Source organism: Natator depressus, chromosome 17 (genome assembly GCF_965152275.1).
Source record: "Natator depressus isolate rNatDep1 chromosome 17, rNatDep2.hap1, whole genome shotgun sequence".
Classification (NCBI taxonomy): domain Eukaryota; kingdom Metazoa; phylum Chordata; order Testudines; family Cheloniidae; genus Natator; species Natator depressus.
Window position 1 is genome coordinate 9,531,970 of NC_134250.1, and position 20,713 is coordinate 9,552,682.

The 20,713-nt window shown below is 46.1% G+C and overlaps 1 protein-coding gene across 1 annotated transcript in view; it reads left to right on the plus strand.

The window, feature by feature from the left end:
- Positions 1-20,713, plus strand: part of KSR1 (kinase suppressor of ras 1) — a 116,370-nt gene that overhangs the window by 46,761 nt on the left and 48,896 nt on the right. Inside the window, exon 2 of the mRNA XM_074974965.1 lies at positions 9,539-9,679. The gene's annotated coding sequence lies outside the window, so the exon portion shown is untranslated. The remainder of the gene's footprint in view (positions 1-9,538; positions 9,680-20,713) is intronic.

Below are 20,713 nucleotides of genomic sequence, written 5' to 3' on the forward strand. Positions count from 1 at the left end.
AGAAGATAGGAATATAGAACTTGCCATACTGGCTCATACCATTGGTTCAGCAAGTCTGGTATCCTGCTTCCAAGAGTGCCTATTATCTCTTGCTCCAGAAGACTCAATCTTCAGGAGTTCTGTACCTTGCCTTTTGTACTCTGTACCTGGTGGGAGGTGCATCGTGGAATTTCTTCCCGGTCAGCTTCTGCCTGAAGCAAGCTATGTGACTGCCCTTATCTAAGCCGTGCATAACTGTGAATATATTAGGTTGTAAAATAATCCAGCCCTTTAAAACCTCTAGCTAAGAGATTTGACTTGATGACCGGCTGGCTCATTGAATTGCACGGACAGGCAAAGACTGCAGGCTGCACGAAGAAGTATTTGCACACGCCCATATTTATTTTTATCCCAAGTGAAGTCTTTTATGGAATTTAGCAGCATCTTCTAGGGAAGGGAAACTTTTTTTGTTTTAAGCATTTGTTTGACTACTTGGCTGAGTGAAATGAGGCCCTCCACTGAACTTGATGGCGTTTCTCTGACTGGCTTTGAAGACCCCATCAATCAATTCCAAAATTTCGGGGAATGTTCTAGGCATCAATAGCCCCCCCCCCCCCCAAAAAAAAAAAAAAAAAGATTTTGGTGAAAACTTGGAGGAGGAAAAGGGGAAGGGGCAGGGGGCAAACCCATCAACTTCAACAAGGTCTATAATTATCTATAGATCACAGAACTGTCTGACTTCAGGGACCAGTGCAGTGGCACCTGTGCAAACTGCTAGCATAGAAAGAAAAGGAGTACTTGTGGCACCTTAGACTAACCAATTTATTTGAGCATAAGCTTTTGTGAGCTACAGCTCACTTCATCGGATGCAGAATCCGATGAAGTGAGCTGTAACTCACGAAAGCTTATGCTCAAATTGGTTAGTCTCTAAGGTGCCACAAGTACTCCTTTTTCTTTTTGCAGATACAGACTAACACGGCTGCTACTCTGAAACCTGCTAGCATAGAGAGGGTAAACTTTTATAAGCCATGACTGTCCCCTGCTTGAAACCAGGATAAAGCCACTGGTGCAAATAGGGGTTTACTCTTGTTGATATCCAGGGTTTCAACCCATGCAGCAATCAAGGGAGGCCCAGACCGATCATGAGTGTGGCCTACTAAATAGGACACTGGACTCTAGCCCAGGAGAGCTGGATTCTATTCCCAGTTCTGCTACGGAAATGCTGGGTGATCTGGCAGGTCATTGGCTTCCAGTTTCCCCATCTGTAAATTGGTAAGAATACTTCTCCTCTTAGCTGGCGCTTTGAGATATATGGAGGAAAAGCACTGTATGAGAGAAAGCTAGGGGTAGGTAACAATATGGATTGATTGCACTCAATTTGGGTTGGTATTAAAAGAACAATGAAGGCTCAATAACTTGCGAGAGTTAGAGACTGACTCAATATTGTTTGTCTTTAAAAACTTTTGGAATGAGATGTCATGGTCCTAATATGAATAAAGCATATTTGAGTCAAACTCTGTGGAAGAGACACTTGGTCTCATATGTCTGAGATCCTTTGGTTAGGGGGCATAACGCTGTGATTCTTTTGTTACATTCTGTTTTAATTTCTCAGAGAATGAAGCTTCTGATCAGTCACAGCCCCGTGGTTTGAAGAATTCAGTGCCACAATTTGAAGACTGAATTCTTCCAAGCAGTATTTGCAAGCTCCAGGTTTGAAAGGCTCTCTTGAATATTGCACTGTGGTGTCAGTACATTAATTTCACGGATGCGGTCTTTGTGAGTCCGATGAGAGAGCTCGTATGTTTTTTGGTTTGTGTGTGTGTTGAAGCTCCCAATTGTTTTGATGTCGTTAGAGGCAAGCTTGTGTCTCGAGGTTGAACTAGTTATTTTGTATATATATATAAATTCAAGCCTGGCAATTTCCCCTAAACACACCAGGCCCAATTTTCCTTTATGCTAAGGCCTCTTTAAAACTCCTTTATACAGTAAAGTGGATGTCACTTATTTGCACATGCTTTTAGGTCCCTGTACGCTGCCAGAGTAGTACAAAACAGTGCCTTTTATTTTCCCTTTAAATGAGAATCTGGCACAATGGGCGTCAGGCAAACTGAATGGAGGAAAAGAGAGATGGAGTCTGAGGGCTTGTCTACACTGGCACTTTACGGTGTTCCAACTTTCTCGCTCAGGGGTGTGAAAAAACACCTCTGAGTGCGGCAAGTTTCAGCGCTGTAAAGTGCCCAGATAGACAGTGCACCAGTGCTGGGAGCTACGCTCCTGGTGCAGGTGGGGGTTTTTTTTTTTTTTTTTTTTGGTTTTTTTTGTAAGAGCGCTGGGAGAGCTCTCTGCTGTGACGACACAAGCCACGGCAGCGCTTTAACGCTGCCAGTATAGACCAGCCCTAAGTGGAGCAGTCATTCTATGCTGCAGATTATTCCTCGTCCCCACACACACCTTCCTCACCCCCTTCCCCCATTTTGTTTCTTTCCCACCCCTGTTCGGTTGTTGCAGTCTACATGTTACCAGTTAGTAGGTTTTGCTGTTATGTTGTAAAGGATTAATTCGTTGGTACACAGGCAGTGAAAAGGTTACTACTGGTTTTATTTCTAATTCTGTGGTTGGAGACCGGCACTGTATTTGTGGATTTTTATTTGCGTCACTGAACCCAAAAGTTTATGTTCTCAGAAATTGATTTTGTAACTGCTCAGCCATGAAAGCCAAACCATGCAGTTTAATGAGAACTGAGTGGGGAAACAACAAAATGAGATTCATTGTAAGGGGGGGAAAATGCAAATTTAATATTTATGGGAGGGAAAAACCATCTCGGATGCAAAGGAGATGTTCCAGGCAAACCATGCTCAGTGATCGATCGAAGGCCCCCATCCCCATAATGTTGGAGTGCTTCTCAATCTGTAATGTAATTCTCCTCACAATATCGTGGTTTAGGTTGGTGATTTTGCTCGTAGCTTGCCCTAACCATCTCACGGTACATTTCTGCAGTGAAATGCACTAGTACCAGGTGGGACCTTGTGCTGTGGGAACTAGTATAGGTATCAAATATTTCTGTCTCCTCAGATGAGAGCCCTATCGGGTGAGGCACTGTACAGATGCGGTCAAAGACTAAATGGACAAGCCAGACAAAGGATAGGGAAAACAGATGATGTAACTTGCCCAGAGTAGAATCCAGGTCTCTTGATTCCCAGTCCAGTACCCTATCTCCTAGACTATGCCGTGCTCACAAAAGGTACCCCAGTTACACTGATATTGAAGAGGAGGGTTTTTAAAATTTACAGCCTGAGTTTTGGAGAGGCTGAGTCCCATTAACTTCAGTAGGAATTGTGAGTGCCCTAAAACCCAATGCTGTGCTCCCATTGATGTCTGTGGGAATTCTTTCGTACACTTTGATAGGAGCAGACTTGCACCCTAAACTTGTATGGATGGGTTTTCGTAAAAGGAAGCATGAAATGTGCCCAGAGCAGAATGAATGTGACATCCTAAGATCACCTGATGAAATCTACACACTAGCAAGAATAAGAACAAGGCTACATATTTTCACAATTATGGGAAAATACATCAGGCATGCTTAATTGGTTATTTGGCACATGTCCTGCTATCTGTCTGAGGAGCTGGACTGTTGATTCTGCTCTCAGCTCTCACTACTAGCCAGGCCAGTTTCAAACCTACTGTGCAAACAGAATTTCTTCCCTCTGCAGGTGCTCTGCTACCTGGAGGTATGCCAAAGAATGGGGAAGAGATGAGCTGACCTGGGGGAAAGGACAAGATGAACCACACCCCGGTGCTGACTTGCTGTGAATTTGCCCTGCAGCGCTTTTCAGAAATGCAGTTGTCTGGCCTTGGATGATACTAGTTGATGAAACCTGTATATCCATAGCAAGCACCCACAGCCAGTGTTTGTTAATTAGGAGTGGCCCATGTGGAAGTATGGCTTGTATTATTGTAGCTGTTTTCCTGTGCCGTCTGTTGAGATGCATCTTGCAATAAGGCCATTTCCTTGAATCTGACTGGACTGTTGTGTTATCTAGTAGTAGAAATGGGAGCTCTATTGTGGGTTCTGCTTCAGCCAGAGACCTATCCGATGCAATGTTTAAAAATCGATTTTAAGGGTTAAAACTCCACTTGGGAGTGGAAACTCCACTGCAATCTAAATTCTGGAGGGATTGCTTTCAGTCCAGAATATGATATCCCAGCTACTCCATGTAATAACATACAAAAATGTGATGCTCAGGTCTGGTCTCTCCTGTGTGTGTGCGCACTTTATAAATCTTCAAAAAGTACTTTTTGAAGATTTATAAAGCAGAAGAAATACAATCCAGTGAAGAGACAGTCAGACAAACTGCAGCATATCATGACGGCATAAGGGAAAAAATATTCCAACAAGTAACCGATTAAGAATTGAAACTGAGAAGCAAATATTTGTAAAATGAGCTTTCTACAGCTCATTTCTGACCTCTCTGACTGTGACTCAGGAATAAATAGGAGAGCTCCCTTTCTACAGAATCTCTTGGTCTGAGGGGTGTGTGGGAGAGTGCCTACAGTCATCCCTTAAATTAGTCAGCCTGTTGCACTGGGTCACCGCTTCATGAGGGTCTGTTCACTGCATTGAGCCAAGGCTGAAGTAAGGAGCAGAGCCATGTGCATGAGTGGCCTGGAGAACTTTCCCTTTAGTCCTGTATGTGGTGACTGACTTGACTCCTTGCCCTTGACTCAGCATGGCCATTCTTTGGCATTAATTTTCTAATTTCTAACTTCTAATTTTCTAAGTCTTTGGACTTCAGAAGTCTCCTGTGGTTTGACAAACTGCTGGCTCTCTCTGACAGCTGCATGTGGGCAGCTTGTGGCTGGAAGACTGACCGGTAAGGCAGGGCTTTCAAGGTCCAGTGGAACAGCGTTCATGAATCCTGTATTGCTTTGGTGTATTGCAGTTCCAGGGATTGTCACTCTTCGCATGGAAAGCAATCACTTTAAGACAGAATGATCTGGCTTTCTGGGTGGGGGTGGGTGTTCAAGGGGCAAGGACTAAGAGGAAAAATGCCCAATACTGAAGAAGGGTCCAAACCACAGGGCTACAACAGATCTCCTCTGCTGTCACCATGCTGGCCTATGGGCTGGAACGTCTGATGTTGCTTCTGTGCACACCTGGATAGGGAACTGGCATCAGTGGATCTGTGCAGTCATGGATCCTGTAACCTCCCCTTTCACCCTGTGTGCCGTCCTGGCTCACCTTAGCTCCGACACCTTCTGCAAAGCACTCTGAATACAGAGGTCCGCCCCACCCCATAAGGCCAGTCTACCCGTGGCACTACTGTAAATGGTGCAGAGGACAGGCTGTTGTAGGAAGGGAATGCACCAACGTGCTGCCCGCCCACCCCAAACAAACCTTTGTTGGCCTGACTGTTGGAACGTTACACTGGATATTTGAAGTGTTCAGATGTTTCTGCAAAGATCTAGAAACTGTAATAACATTTAAAAAAAAAAAAACAAAAAAAAAACCACCACCCCAACACCTTTTAGCTGAGTCCTGTTTCTCTGTTTCAGTCTAAAGCCGTGAGAACCCACCATGCCTGAACTAAACAGAATTCATCTCCCTTTTAAAAACCAGGGGCAGGGGAATTCTGGCTTTACTGATGTGAATGGTAAAACGGCCAGTGACTTCAGTACGGCCAAGGTTTCGTCCCATAACGGGATCAGTTGATGCTTGGTCACGTCTGGCTTGCGCTTCTTGCAATGAGCGTGCCCATTTAAACATTTTGCCAGTGCTTTCCTCGCTAAATAGTGGGTGTCTCTGTCCCAGAAATGCATAACTGCTGGGTCATTTGTATCAGGACCATTGTTGTTTAGATGTGTTAGGGTAGAGAGTACAAGTCAGGGGCTCCATTGTGCAGCCACTGTACAAACGCACGGTAAGACAGGCCTTTGCCAACACGAAGCTTAGAATCAAATGACCTGATCCTGGAAAGAGACCTACGCAAGCAGACCCCTGTGTCCACAAGGCGCCCCTCTGACTTACACACAGCATCATGTGAACACGGGTCCACTCCATGTTCTTTTTGCAGGATCAGGGCAAGACCGGAATTATCATCCCAGTCTTACAGAATGGGGGTTGAGGCAGATAGCAGGATTTCAAAAGCCACTTTCAGTGGGTCTAGCATTCCAAAGTTACGTTCAGAGGTCACGACCTTCCTTGCAAAGGTTCTGAGTGCTCCGTTCGCTCCAGTTGGAGTTCTGGGTCCTCGTCAGCCCTTCTGAAAATCAGGCCCCATGTGCTGGACGTCATCTTGCAAAATTGTGGTTGCGTTTAGTTTTATTTTTTAGGATACTGCAGCTCCCATCTGCACAACATGCTATCCGGGGAGTAACGTATCTGAGACTGGTTTCAGAGTAACAGCCGTGTTAGTCTGTATTCTCAAAAAGAAAAGGAGGACTTGTGGCACCTTAGAGACTAACCAATTTATTTGAGCATGAGCTTTGAAGAGCTACATCGAATGAAGTGAGCTGTAGCTCACGAAAGCTCATGCTCAAATAAATTGGTTAGTCTCTAAGGTGCCACAAGTACTCCTCTTTCTTTTTGTATCTGAGACTGCTATCTCTGGGGTCACCGCATGCAGTATCACTCTCGGTTGCATGAAACTGCAACCAGAAATTTAAAAAACAAACAAAAAAAACCCTTGAAAATTTCACAGGGCTGCTACTTTCTGACTTGAGAAGTGTGTGTGTGTGTGGGTGTGTGTGTGTGGGCAGTGAAACCCCGCATTTACACCAGATAACTGTGCGTAGTCAGATTACTGGTAAAATAAACCAGCAGCTAGTTTACAGGAAAGCATAATCCAGGAATGCAGGTCTGCTGTGCATTCCCAATGGCTGCTTGCTATTTTAAGACCGCTTTATTCTTTAGATGGCTCTGTTGCTAGAATGCTGCCAGCTTAGATGAAACCTGTCCTGTATTGTTTCAGATGATCCTTGTGCTAGGAGCGGTACACATACAATTAAAATTAAATAAATAAAACACCCCTTGTCCTAAAGAGTTTATAGTCTAAATAGACGAGACAAGCCCAAACTGGTGGTTGGGAGCAAAGCAACTTGCATAAAGTCACTCAGAAGCTGATCTGGGATTAGAACCCTAACTTCTTCTCAATTTTAGTGCGGCATTCTAGCCACTGGACTGTGCTATCTCTGTCCAATCTAACGATTGCAGCCCAAGATATTCTGCCTGCTAATGATTCTCCTATCTCCTGATACTTGTCTCACATTGACTCAAGTGCGCCCACCTTTTAGTGACCCACTCCACGGTTATTCGCTCGTATGATGAATGGTTCAGTTTGGAAGCTACAGCCATGCACGTCTGGATAAAGATCCCAGTACTGCGTGACTGCCACCTTTGCTTTGCCATTGCGACTGTTGCTGAACTATCAAGCCGAGTTGTTTATGGCCAGGGATCGCAGCCCCATCCTGAGCATGGCTTACCGGGCTCTTCCTAGCCCGGTGTCGCATGCTTTGGCCATGTACATCTGCAGAAATCCACAGTTGTCTTTCAGAGAACTGGTCCTAAAACACATGCTTTCCAGCCACCTACCGAAGAGGCAGTAATGGGCAATATAGTCGTAAATGCACTACAGGCAAGTTACATTCAAGTAGTGAGGGGTTTTTCTAGTGTGCTGCCACCCAGTGTGTGCAGAGTAATCGCACATTGTGTGTTCTACTAAACCAATCCAGGGCTTTGAGCCCAGAGACCTGGTGGATGGAGCCCCCTCTATTTTATCACCTATTGATGTTCCATTTCCCCTATTCCTCTGAGAGGCAGTGTTGCCTAGTGGATAGCACACTGGCCAGGAGACCTGGGTTCTATTCCCAGCTCTGCCACCGGCCTGTGGGGTGACATGGGGTAAGTCACTGTATTTCACTGTGCCTCAGTTTTACCATCTGGAAAATGGGAATAATGATACTGAGCTCCTTTGTAAAACACTTTGAGTTTGGTTGATGAAAAGTGCTGTATAAGAGCTAGGTATTATTGCTTACCCACCTGTCTTTAGATCATGAGCGCCTCAGACTGCCTTCTTGAACGTGTGGAAAGTTCCTCACACAACAGGCGCTACTGTAAATGCTAGTAACTCCGTCATATGTGTCACCAAAGAGATCCCAAAATAGCATTAGGACGTCCATGTCTGCTTCAGGACAGTCAGTAGGAGGCAATATCCTTCCAAACCAGTGGACAGGTCAGAAATAATCTGCTCTGTAGAGGGCAGCAGTGTACACCAGCCTTTCAGTGAAGATCACGCATAGTGTCTGTTTGCCATTTAGTATTTGATACCCCCTCTCTCTGGGGATGGATTAGATCAGTGGTTTTCAACCTTTTCATTTGCGGACCCCTACAAAATTTCAAATGGCAGTGCGGACCCCTTTGGAAATCCTAAACCTAGGCCACCAGGGTGGGGTCTGTGGGACCACAGGTTGAAAACCACTGGATTAGATAGATCTAATAAATCTTTCCCATTTGTAACTTCTCTGATTTTTATGCATACAAGTCACTGCATTACATCATGCAGACATGTAGACAGAAAATATTTCCAGTGGAAACTTGAGAAGAGACATTAAAGAGGACAAGAAATGCATGTTTGTTTTTCCTTTTAATTATAAATCTGATCTTCCCTCGAATGCTAAAATTCTTGTTTTACTGTAGACATGTTTTGGTTAATAAAATTCAGATAGACTAAATTGCTTTGAGGTGGGTTTGTTTAGAAGTCTTTGAAGCTTATGTTTGCCCTCTGGGGATGTGTGACATAGAAACAATGAGAAATCTCTTTTGAGGTTTATTTTATGTTAGGAAATACATAAGGCACAAATACTAATATTCCTTTTGTGTTCTTCCAACTCTTGTAGCAAAATTGAGATTGTCAGGCACTGGAAGCGTTTGGTGTTTTGAGTCCAACATAATTTTTATTCTTTAAGTAATTATTTGTCTTGAAGTCGAGGCCAGAGATCCCAACCAGAGCATGTCTCCATTATTCTGGGTGCCGTACAGAGTTCTAGGAAGACACTAGGAAGTCTAAATGTGGACCACATGCTGTAAGTGGGTGTAACCACCACATGGAAAGAATGAATGAGGGTAACCACAACAGGAACACCCAGTCCTCGGGAAGTGTAGACCAGCTGTGTGCACAGTTTTCAGACAGAAGGCAACGGATCACTCCTCATTATGTATGTGGTATATTTTGGGTGAAGTTAACTGCTGTCGGCAACTGTCTTTTTTTTTTTTTTCGTGATGGTTTAAAGAAGGGTCGTGCAGGAATGGAAACCTCCTGCCCCACTCCTGTCTAGTGAAACCACAGGGGGGAATCAAGTTGTCGCTGTGCTGTTCAGCATAAAGGAATAGCGCTATTGACTCCCAGAAGTGCCTGGTTAGTCGTTGTTGGTGGCTTATTTATTTGCAATCCAGTAGCACCTACAAGCCCCTGTCAGACCGGGACCTATTGCGCTAGAACAAAAAAATGAGTCCCTGCCTCAAAGAGCTTTCAACTGTAACCATTTGCTTTCTGGATCCCAACAGGTGAAACTGGTCCGGTACATCAACAGACAGCGGCAGTGTAAGCTGAGCGTCCCCCTGAATGACCGGACAGTGGAGCTCAACAGCTACCCAAGATTCAATGACTGGTTAGACCTTGTCAATGTAAAGAAAGAAGTTGTACAGGTAAGGGACAAATCCACCAGTACAGAGCGTGCCTGCCTCTTCAGTACTGGATTTCCTGACTGCCTCTGGTCTAATTCAGACTCCTGACGTTATTTTAAAGCAAGGGGCTTTTTGCAAATGATGATTTGCATGCGCCTTTGTAAAATTATTCGTCTCAGACAACAATGCTACTTTGTCTGGGTTGGAGCTGCAGAACGCGGCTTTGACGTGTGCTTGATCTGGAAAAACTATATATACGCTAGTCCAGATAATAACTGTCTCTTTAAGAAGCCCCGGAACTTCTGTATCACATGTTGGCAAGCGTACCTGGTCTCTTCCTGCTTCAGATCTGAATGAGAGGAGATCAAACAGGTTTTGCAACATGTTTTGTTTCCAGCTCCGTGGGCAGCAGCAGCTCCGGTAAAAGGCCTGGTGGGTCTGCGCTTCCTAAGTCCTCTCTCCCTCAACTGCTAATGGGAAGAGAAGATTCTTCTCTCCTGCCTAAAGTCCCTCTTTCCCCATCATCCCTATCCAGAGGAGCAGGGAAAATCTGCCCCCCAGCTACAAGATGGAGGTGCTTACTATGGATTGGGTACCTTAATATCTTGCTACGTTTATGGACCAGACACACCCTTCTCCCACCTACTACTCTGCTGGACCAGGGACTGCCCTTAACCTATTCACCTGGTATAATTCAGAAACACCACCCTCCAAACAAGCCAGATGTCCACCTACACCTCACACTGCTGGCTGCAGTGGGCTGGAGACCCCTCTGTACCTGATACAGGCTGGGAAGGTGACTTCAGGTTATAATCTTGTATACTGAAAGATCATAATGTTGCAATTAATATACCTGCCAGGGCAGACTTGGGCTTGTGGGGATCTCTCCTGTAAATGCAGAGAAGAACAGGATTCAAGGGTGGAGTTTGGTTTCAGAGGGGTAGCCGTGTTAGTCTGTATCAGCAAAAAGAACGAGGAGTACTTGTGGCACCTTAGAGACTAACAAAGTTAGTTGAGCATAAACATTTGTGGGTGGAGCTGTTTGCAGTTGGATCCTAGAACTTCCTCACTTGTGTCTGGTTGATATTTAACTGCACTATTTCCCCTTGTTTTTGTACGGAATCTGCTGTCAGCAACGCTGCTGTACATTGGGAGCTGCTTTACTGAGCTCCATGGGTTAAATACTCTGTTGGTGTAAATTTGCCTTCCTTTGGAGCTGTGCCATGGGGCTACGCCAATTTATACCAGCAGAGAATTTGGCCCAGTGGATCTAGAGTTCTACTGATGTAAGAGAGCAGAGACTGTCCCACTAATCTAGCCTTGATTGGGACATACCAGAAGGATTCCTATCTTAGTGGGTTCAGTGGGTAAAGTCTCTGGGTCAAACTGAAAGTGTGAGGCCTTGCACCTGCATGGCAGAGGAGAGCCAGACTCCCTGGGTCTGACTTTCAGAGGTGCTGAGCACCCACAGCTGTAGTTGAAGTCAGTAGGAGCTACAGGTGCTCAGCACCTGAAAACCATGCCTGAGGTGTGTGACCCCAGAAGAGCATGTGGATCCTTTATAATTTAATTCTCCACACTTCAGAAACCCATGGCAGCTAAAAATCGACACCCCCCCCCCCCCCCAAAAAAAAAAAAAACACCAAAAACCTGGCAGCGAGCCAGTTATGACCGTGAGCCTCCCATCCTAGTGCTGGCTCTGTCTGTTAATGGCAAGAACGTACATGCTTATTTGTATCCACTGGATTATGGGGAAATTTATGACTGCAGGAAACTGCCATCAAGTTCGTCACTTGAGGCTGGACTCTGCAAATCTTACACAGGTCAGTGAGCACTTGCTCACAGGAGTAAGTGCCATTGGCTTCATGGGCTCCGTTCCTGGGAGCGCTCAGCAACATACACACCGCCCAGCACCAAATGAACAGCTTGATGTCGATTCCCAATGATTGCAAATCTCCTCATAATAATCCAATGCATATGAATAAGCAGTGAACTCTCTTCCTGGTTTTGGCAGCCCCGGGCAAATCCCGAGGTCCTAGTTCAGCTTTCACGTAATCCTTTCTCCAGCAAAAGATTTCCTTGACTCCAACAGGAATAAAGATTGAGTGAAAACTGGGGGTTTGTTGAGCTGGTGTTTGTGGAGTTCCTCCAGATTCACATTGCTATTAAAAGTGCAGAACCTGGCCCAGTAGTACGACTTCAGGACTGGGTCTTGCTGTTTTTATATAGAACGTAGGTGGTTCATTGATAGCTCATAGGTTTTTTGTTTTGTTTTGGGGGGGCATTACTGCCCTAGATGCAGCAGCTGCAACGGTGCAGTCTGTTCCTGGGACTGAACTGCCAGGTTGTTCGTTGGTTTCTGCGGTAACTGCAACTTACACAGAAATTCTTTTTGCCTAAGGAACTCACTGAAAACCTCTTTACAGTGTCTGTAGAAAGGAGTGGGGAAGTACCTTCCGCACCCCATCCTGGGCATTTCAAGTCGTCTGCGTGGTTGCTAGGATGGTGAGCAAAGATGTGTCTGCTCCACGCCCAGAAGAGCAAACTTTCTCACTGCTTAATGCTGTTCTTCACAGCCCCCTTGCTGTCTCCAATCCTCTTAGAAATAGACAAACCAGGTGGCTCTTGCTCCCACAGTCAGAAATACCGGTGCCGTGTGCAGCATTTATTTAAATTGCTTTTTGATCCCAATTCTCCTTTTCCTCGGTTCTGATCCCGTTTCATTGCTAAGGGTTATTTGTTTTCTCATGCAGCGGCAGTCGGTTTGGGTAGCATTGAGATGCGTTGCGCAGGAAATACACAGCAAAGTCTGTCCAGTTTGACTTTTGTGTGGGCTCATGGGAACGAATTGGGAGCTGCAGGTTGCGGGGGGCGGGGGAAGGAAAGACACTCTCTTAAACCAAAGGCAGGATTGTACAAATCCTAGTTGGCTTTTCGCCGGTGGTGGTGGTGGTTTTTCATCCTCCTTTTCTCTCTGCTTGGACAATAGCAGTTAATGAAATCTGTTTTAGCTTTAGTTGATAGGCTGCTGGGGCTTTAATGCCTGGGATGTAAACTGTGCAGGGGGTTGTTTGTCTGTTTTTTGTGATGAGTTGGCTACTAGAAATTGTACACAAATCGTGGGACCATTTCTGTTGGGCTCTGGTTTCATAAGAGCTTGTTTTTATAGAACCTGAAATGTATCCACATTGGAGCAGAGTGCTTTGAAAACAGATAGTCAGAAGAAGGGTGCTATGCAGGGCCCAGTGTTCTTGTTTATGTAACATCTTTAGGGATGTTTTCCTGTAGTGTTCTAAAGAACACCGTGCCTGTGATTTGCTGGGGAAGAGTAGCTGAGGGAGTCCTCAGGCAGCATGGCCTAATGGATAGGGAGTCAGGAGATATAGATTCTGTGACCTTGGGTGAATCGCTTCCCTTTTCTGTGCCTCCATTTCCTCTTCAGTAAAATGGGGATAATGAGACTGGACTTCCTTTTTGTAACACGCTTTGGGAATCATTGATGAAAAGTACCTAGGTAGAACTTTCAAAAGTGCCTACATAACTTTGGCTACGAAGTGCCTAAATCTCCCTTTCTAAAGGGATTTAGGCATTCAGGTCAATTAGATGCTTTAACACTTTTTACCCGGAATCCCACTGATGCTTTTGAGAAATGTACCCTCCGTGCCATAGCTTAGTGACTCGAACAGAGATTGGGACCCCATTGCATCAGGCACTGTACAAGCACATGGCGAGAGAGCGTCTCTGCCCTGAAGAGCGTCTAAACTAAATAGAGAAGACCCAAAGTGTGGGAAGGAAAACAGATGCCCAAAGAGGTGAAGTAACTTGCTCCAGGGCACCCAGTAGATTGGCAGAGTGCCAGAACCCAGGGCTTTCTGGCTGCCAGCCTGGTGCTGTACCCGTTGGCCCATACTGTCTCTCCCAAGCAACTAAAGGGCTTGTGCTCCTGTTACATTATGTGAATGCTCAGATGATCCTGTCAGCTCTAATGCTACCGGAGCGTCCTGGTGACTGTGCTAATCTGTGATGTAGCACTTGGAAAACCAGCCTTCTTCGAAGGCATTTTCAGCTAGTCCACCCCCCACCCCCAAACTCTGATCGGCCTTCTCCAAAAATAAAGCTGCTGTGCAGTGAAGCACAAAAACTCCCGGGCTCTCCTGTCAGAAATAGAGCCCCGGTTCTAATTTAAAATATTTGCTGACTCCTCCAGTCCAGCGCAAACCCTATTTTTTGCTCACTGACACAGCTCCAGCCATCGAGAGCTTTCAAGCGGCACAGTGTTAGAATTGCTGTCTTCTCCCCCCCCCCCCCCCCCCGGTGAACGCCTGTATTTAAAACCAGAATAATGTCCGCCTGTCAGATCCTTTAGCTCTGGAAGAGATTACAGTAATAACAATGCACTGTTTATGGCGTTGGGCAACAGCTAAAACTCCTGTGAACATGGATAACAGTGAGCCAGTAATGCTGCGGAGCGTGAGAGGGCTGTTTGGTGCCGGGCTAGCAGACGCTGAGGTAGGTGGAGAATAGAAGCCTCCGATTTTCGCTCTACAATGCACGTTTTTGTGAGGGGTAAGTCAGCAAATTTGTAGAAGCCAGTTGCTGTGATGATTTCTCTTTCTTCCCCTTCCTCCCCCCTCCCCCCCCCATGGGGTAAGTCGGCTAGTTTGAGGCAGCTCTGCTTTGGGATGGGGCTATTCTGTCTTGGATAATTTTGTGGCAAAAGGCTGAGGAGAGATCTGATGGCTAAGTGCTCCGGGGAGGGGCTAGCTTTAGCCAAGTCCATGTGTGGGGAGAGCCGTGTTCTCCAAAGGGTGGAAGATACATACTTTGACAATGAGACTGGACAAAGTGCTAGGAAAACACAGGGGATAATCCTGTCTGGACTGGGAGTTGGTATGGATGGTCCAATGCAGGAGTTCTCAGCTGGGAGTCGTGAACCCCAGGCGGGTGGATCAGGTGTCGGGAGGGGTGTGTGATTGCCCCGCCTTTTGCCTAGCATTAAATGGGGGGTAAATCTCTGCAAAAAGGGAGAGGGTCCTGGGGTAGACAGGCTGAGAATCACTGATCTAATAGGTCTTTTCCAGCTTGAACTTCCATGGTTTGGTGGTGGGTTTTTTTTTAATTTAATTTAATTTTTTAAAAATTTTTGTTTTTTGTTTTTTGTTTTTTTGTTTTTTTCATTTAAAAGAAAATGAGTTTTGTTTTTTTTCTAAAATGGGCCTTACCGTTGGCTTGTTTTCTTTGATGTAAGAAAAATCCTGCAGGATGCTATTTGGTTCACTCCCTGCAATGTTTGTCTCAGACTTAAAGGTAATTGAAGAAGATGGCTGCCTCATTATCATCTTGTGAGACATGTCTGAACTGGCCCTGCTCTGTCCTAGCAGGGGTTCTAGTCAATCAAGCCTGGAAGTCTGTTTTTAGTGTTGATAACTGGCAGCCTATTGTAGACAGGGAGTGGTGAGCCTGGCTCTAGAGATCACATTAAACCAGCAGTCCCCAAACTTTTCAGTCATGTCCCCCCTTGTCCCTGTCTGCCCTCCCAGCTGGGGCCAGGAGCGGGGCTGCAGCTCGGGGGGGGGGGGGGAGGGAGGGAGGAAAGGGGGAGAGAAACACAGACTGAACGTTCCTCTGTGCCCCGCAGTTTGGGGACCTCTGCATTAAACCAACACATCTCCCACCGCAGGGCTTCCAGGAGGATCAATGGTATGAAGGGCAGTTCTGCTGGCAGGTCTGATTTGTAACGATTCTGCTTTGGGAATGTCTAGCAATACCATGGTCCTTTTCAATCAGTGTTGGGTTTGCTTGTGAAGCATTTAGTTTGTTGCCCATTAAATCTTTATGATCAAGGTAGAGGGCATGGAATTCGACGGGAGCTGTGTTTCCTTTTTAAACCCTCAAGAGGGATTGTACCCGAAGGGATCAGAGCAAGTAGGCTGGCAGGGAAAGAGCCTCGCTCCGTCGGTTCATGGTTGTACTAATCCGTGCATGTGTCAGGTTCTTCTGGTTTCTTGCAGCTTCTGTGTGACACCCCCCCCCCCCCCCGGGGGCCTGGCCTGAGGGACATTTTTGGTATCTGAACAGGCTGAGCTGTTAATTTTATCATATGGTGGATGGCTACACATTGCACTCAGCGGGAAGAACAAGTGCACTGAGCAAAGAGTTTGCCTCCATCTCTCTCTGCAGCATTCCCTTCCCTGGAGTGTAGGTCAGGCTACAGGGAGTGGAGTGGTTCAGACCGATTGTGACCAGTTTGTAACTGACTGCCCTGCCCAGCTGTCTGGGGGTACTGTAGTTTTTTGTGCAGTGTATTTTTAGCTTGGGAGTGGAAAAGCAGCACCTGGAGCTCTCAGTCTCCCCATAAAGACCTTTCATTTGAATGGTGTATTCCTGTTCGGTCTCCAACTTCAAGGCCATATTACAGTTGCCATCCTACCCATCGGGGAGAACTGGATGGGACTCCCTTGAGAGCCACCAGCTCTGTAGCCTCAGGGGATTGCTGTGAGGAACATGAGGGAACTACTGCCCTCTCTCCAGGACTCCATAGCACATGGGTTCCCCACAGGTCAGGACAACTGTGCCATTTGGCGGGAGCATCCTCACAAGGTCACCACGCAGTCCTTGGAAGAACAGACCCTAGCAGTGTGGACTTCTCCACCCAGCTCCCTTCATTCAGCATTAGCTTTGCAGTGGGGAAGATGAAGCAGCTCCTCTATTTACAGCACAAAAAGGTTGCACAAAAAGGTAGGGGTTAAATTCAGTCCAGCACCAAGCACTGGCACATGGCCCAAGTGCCACTTATGGCATCAAGGCACTGGGCAAATTTTAACCCTAAACGAGGCTCCTTCATAAGCAATGTACCTGGCTGATGTTCTCAAGAGGCTGTAGTCAGTCAGCAGGTGAGACCTCCCTTGGCACATCGCTAGCTCTCTTCTCCAAAAGGTTGTGAATAGTGGTATGAGACCATCTCTCCACTCAGTAATCCCATGCTTTTCCAAACAGAGGGCTGCTGATTGATCCCATCTGCATCCTGTGGGACGGCAGGGCATCACCATGATCAAAGAGAGACTGGCCCAATCTTGACTGTGACAGCACAAGGAATCTGGAGATTTCTTCGTAGGATGCCATATACATATAATGGGGTAACAGCAAGCTTCCCACAGGTTCCTTGTCTGTGACTCCTCCCATGTACAACAGGAGGCCATGTCCACTCCCTCCCCATCATTCCTCACCCTACTGCAATGCTACTTAATCTGAGAACCACAACTGTGCAGTGCTGCAGGCATCCCAAATCCTAAAGTCCATAGGGTTATTATCTACAGGGTCATCTCTTCTACTAGTTCAGTTTGCAATTTGGGCAAGGGCTTTCCACCTCTGTGCACCAAGAATGTCTGTCTGTATAAAAGATTTAGTAGCTGGAGGGGAGTTTGCACTAGACCAAAACCTGGGCAGATCCAGTTTACAGAGTGATCTATGAACATCGCTTGAGAGGCTTCTAGAATGACTATTAGAATATTGTTTGTTTATTATGTGAACTGACCAGAGAGCTAATACTCTAAGGTCCCTCTATTGCCTTTCTCTTTGGGCACTGGAGCAGCCAAGGCAGAATAAAAGCTAATTTCACTGAGACAATCTTCAAAGCACGCTCGCTCACATGCTTTTACTTAGAGTCACCAGCAGGACTTTAAGCACCTTATGTAATGGGCTTTCTCCTATCGAGCATCTGCTTCTTCACCTAGCCAGCTATCTTCCAGGAATGTATTGATTAAGAAGGGGCATTTGGGGCCTTGACAGATGTCCAGCTTTGTAAAGACAGCACCCATATGGGGGTGAGGAACAGGTCAGGTCACTTTTGCAGAGCTGGTAGAAGAAACTGTTTTCAGGTTGGGGTTGGAGACACGTTGCATGTGTACATAGGAAGGGGTGTGTGTGTGTGTATGACACAGTAATATATTTACTATAGGTTTATCTGCATTAGGGAATTTTTGCAAAAACTATCCCAACATTGCTAACATCTATATGGATCCATGACATTTTTTTCCAACATGTAGGTGGCCCCTGGTCCTGACAGCCAGTGTCCCTGCCAAACAGGGGATAGCTTGCTGTGAAACACTTAGTCACACAATAAGACAGAACTGCCTTTTGTAAACCTTTCTTTCATTAGTGCTCATTTTCAAGCATGTACACGGTAGAGTTCACACTCTGTATGTCTGGAATGAAGGTGGGCTTTGTAGAAAAGTCCTTCTCATTGTTCTAAGAAGGGTTTGTTTCATGGTTTGGGTTTTTTTGTTTTTTAGATCTCTTCTGCTGAATCAAGAACGATGAGTAAGCCTTCACGGTTGCCAGCAGCCTGTCTTGCGTAGACCTTAATTACCGTAGTATCTGTGCACCCTACAACCATACATTTATTTATCCTCCTAATACCTTGGTGAGGTAGAGCAGTGCTATTGTCCCTGTTGTACAGATTGGGAAGTGAGGCACAGAGAAACTAAGGCTTGCTCAAGGTTACACGGGAAGTGTGACGATACAAAATTACTCAAGATAATTAACTGCAAAGGGATCTCACTAAATTGGGTGACAAAATGACAGATGAAATTCAATGTTGATGATAAATGCAAAGTAAAGCACATTTATATACAAAATAACGGGGTCTAAATTAACCCTCAAGAAAGTTGCCCTAAGTTGCCCCTCAAGAAAGACAACTTGAAGGCATCGTGGCTAGTGCTCTGAAAACATCTGCTCAGTGTGCAGCGGCAGTCCAAAAAAGGAAACTGTTAGGAACCATTAGGAAAAGGATAGATAATGGAACAGAAACGATCATAATGCCACTATTTAAATCTATGGTATGCCCACCTCTTGAATACTGCGTGCAATTCTGGTCTCCCCCACCTCAAAAAAGATACATGAGAAATGGAAAAGGTACACAGAAGGGCAATGAAAATGATTAGGGGTATGGAACAGCTTCCATTTGAGGGGAGATTAAAAAGGCCAGGACTATTCAGTTCAGACAGGTTCACAGAGGGTAGGTTCATCAATGGCTATAAGCAAAGATGGTCAAGGATGCAACCCCACGCTTTGGGTGTCCCTAAACCTTCAACTACCAGAAACTGGGACTGGACAACGCGGAATGGATCTCTTGATAACTCCCCTGTTCTGTTCATTCCCTCTGAACCATCTGGCACTGGCCACTATTGGAAGACAGAATCCTGGGCCAGATGGACCATTGGTCTTACCCAGTGTGGCCGTTCTTACAGCCTTAAGTCTGTGGTAAAGCAGGGCATTGAATTTGGCTCTTCCGAGTCATAGGCTAGCACACTCTCCCTCCTCTCTAAGGTATGGGAGTGCTCATGCTTTGATTTGAAACAGAACTACGCTCTTGGGTTTATAGCATGTCATGTTGTTGTGGTCCCATATGCCAGCCAGCACATTGCCTGCTGCGCGGCAGTGTTTAGGGGGTCGGGGGAGGGACGTGAGATTTTGGCCAAGTCCTCTGGGGAAAATTTTCCTTGCAAGAAAAGGGATTCCTTTATCCACACAGAGTATTTGGGGTTGTTGGCTCTGAATCCAATGGGAGTTTTTCCCAGTGGGGGCAGGGTCTGTCTAGGTTCCTGTGCTGCACCCATTGAGGCACTATCAGAACCCAGGTTCTCCTCAGAAAGAGCCCTGTGCAGTAGGCTGCATGCAAGAAGGGACTGTGTAAACACTGCTTGGGTTTGAACCTGTCTCCAGGGGACCTAGCTACTTCAGAACAGCGATTTCAGTCGTGTCTCCCCCTTCGCTAGTTAGCATTTCCTGTCTATCGTTCACCCATTCGTCCATCCATACCCCACTCTTCCTATATAAATACCAAGCCCATGCCACTTGTGCCAGCCCTTTTCAACAGAAATGAGAAGAAAGCCGTTTGAACTCTATTGAAGTAGAGAGCAGAAAATTAGCACCTCCGTGCAATTGGTGTAGGGCCTTCTTTAAGGCTCTCGTATCCTGATAGAGACAAACTGCGGTACACTCATTCTTTCACAACAGCCAGAGGGCTGGGTGAGTGGCTCTATTGACGGCTTGCCTGTCTTAAGGTGACAGAAAAGCAAATGTGTCTGGCAGCTGCTGCTTTCCTTAAATCAGTCACCCAGAGCCTGCTCCTAGATTTGAAGGTCTCTGCTGAGTCTGTAGCTGTGCCTCCAAGGCAGATTGGTGAATTTCAGGGAAATGCCTTGCCTGGTGGGGCTCTACGCTCAGGCCAATGAACACCCTCTGAGTTGAAAGAGCCCAGCTCCTCTCAGGATTGGACTGTGATGTCTGTGTTTGTTTGAGCTGGGTTTCTTTTCATTTTTAAAGTGGCACCGTCCAAAAACGGACCAAAACAAGGCAGGCAGAGTTAAATCCATTGCTGTTTTACCTCTCCCTTAATTGCTATGAATCGGGAATAACTCTGTTGGTGTTCCATCAGGGTTAGCAAGATCGGGATTGGAACCGCGGCAGTCCCAGTGTTGTGTACTCGTGAGCCAGATGTCGGGTTGCAAAGCGTGTCATTCAGAATCTGCTCTACTAGACTCAACAGCTGAGCGGGAGCGGCCGCAACAACAACTGAGCCTGTTTTTAAAGTGCCAACTTGAACTGGTGACCGGCATGATTATCGCATTGGCCAGGGGGCCAACGGAGAGAAATTGCGTCAGGCCAATCTTGCAGGGATCAGGTTGACCAGTTTTATATTAAGCCACCACATATGTGCAGCACATGAGTGGCTGTTTAAAGAAAGCCTCTTATTTTATTTTATTTTTTTTTCCCCCTTCTGAGGCTTAGTTTCTTTTGTCGCGTGTCCTGGGGACTGGCAGCAGGTTCTGGAAGCCTGTCTGAGCTTTCCCTACTCAAGGTCATTGGGATTGTTTAAATATAATCTCCTTTTCTGGGCTTATACTTCCCTACAACTTGCCATTCTATCCCTCTCTAAAATTAAACTCCTTGGGGCAGGAGAAGGGCGGCATCGGACGTCACTTACGGGTTTGGCGAGGCAGCTGCTTTGGGTCCCAGGTCCGTGGTGTCACAGCGCACATCTGCAGGTAGAAG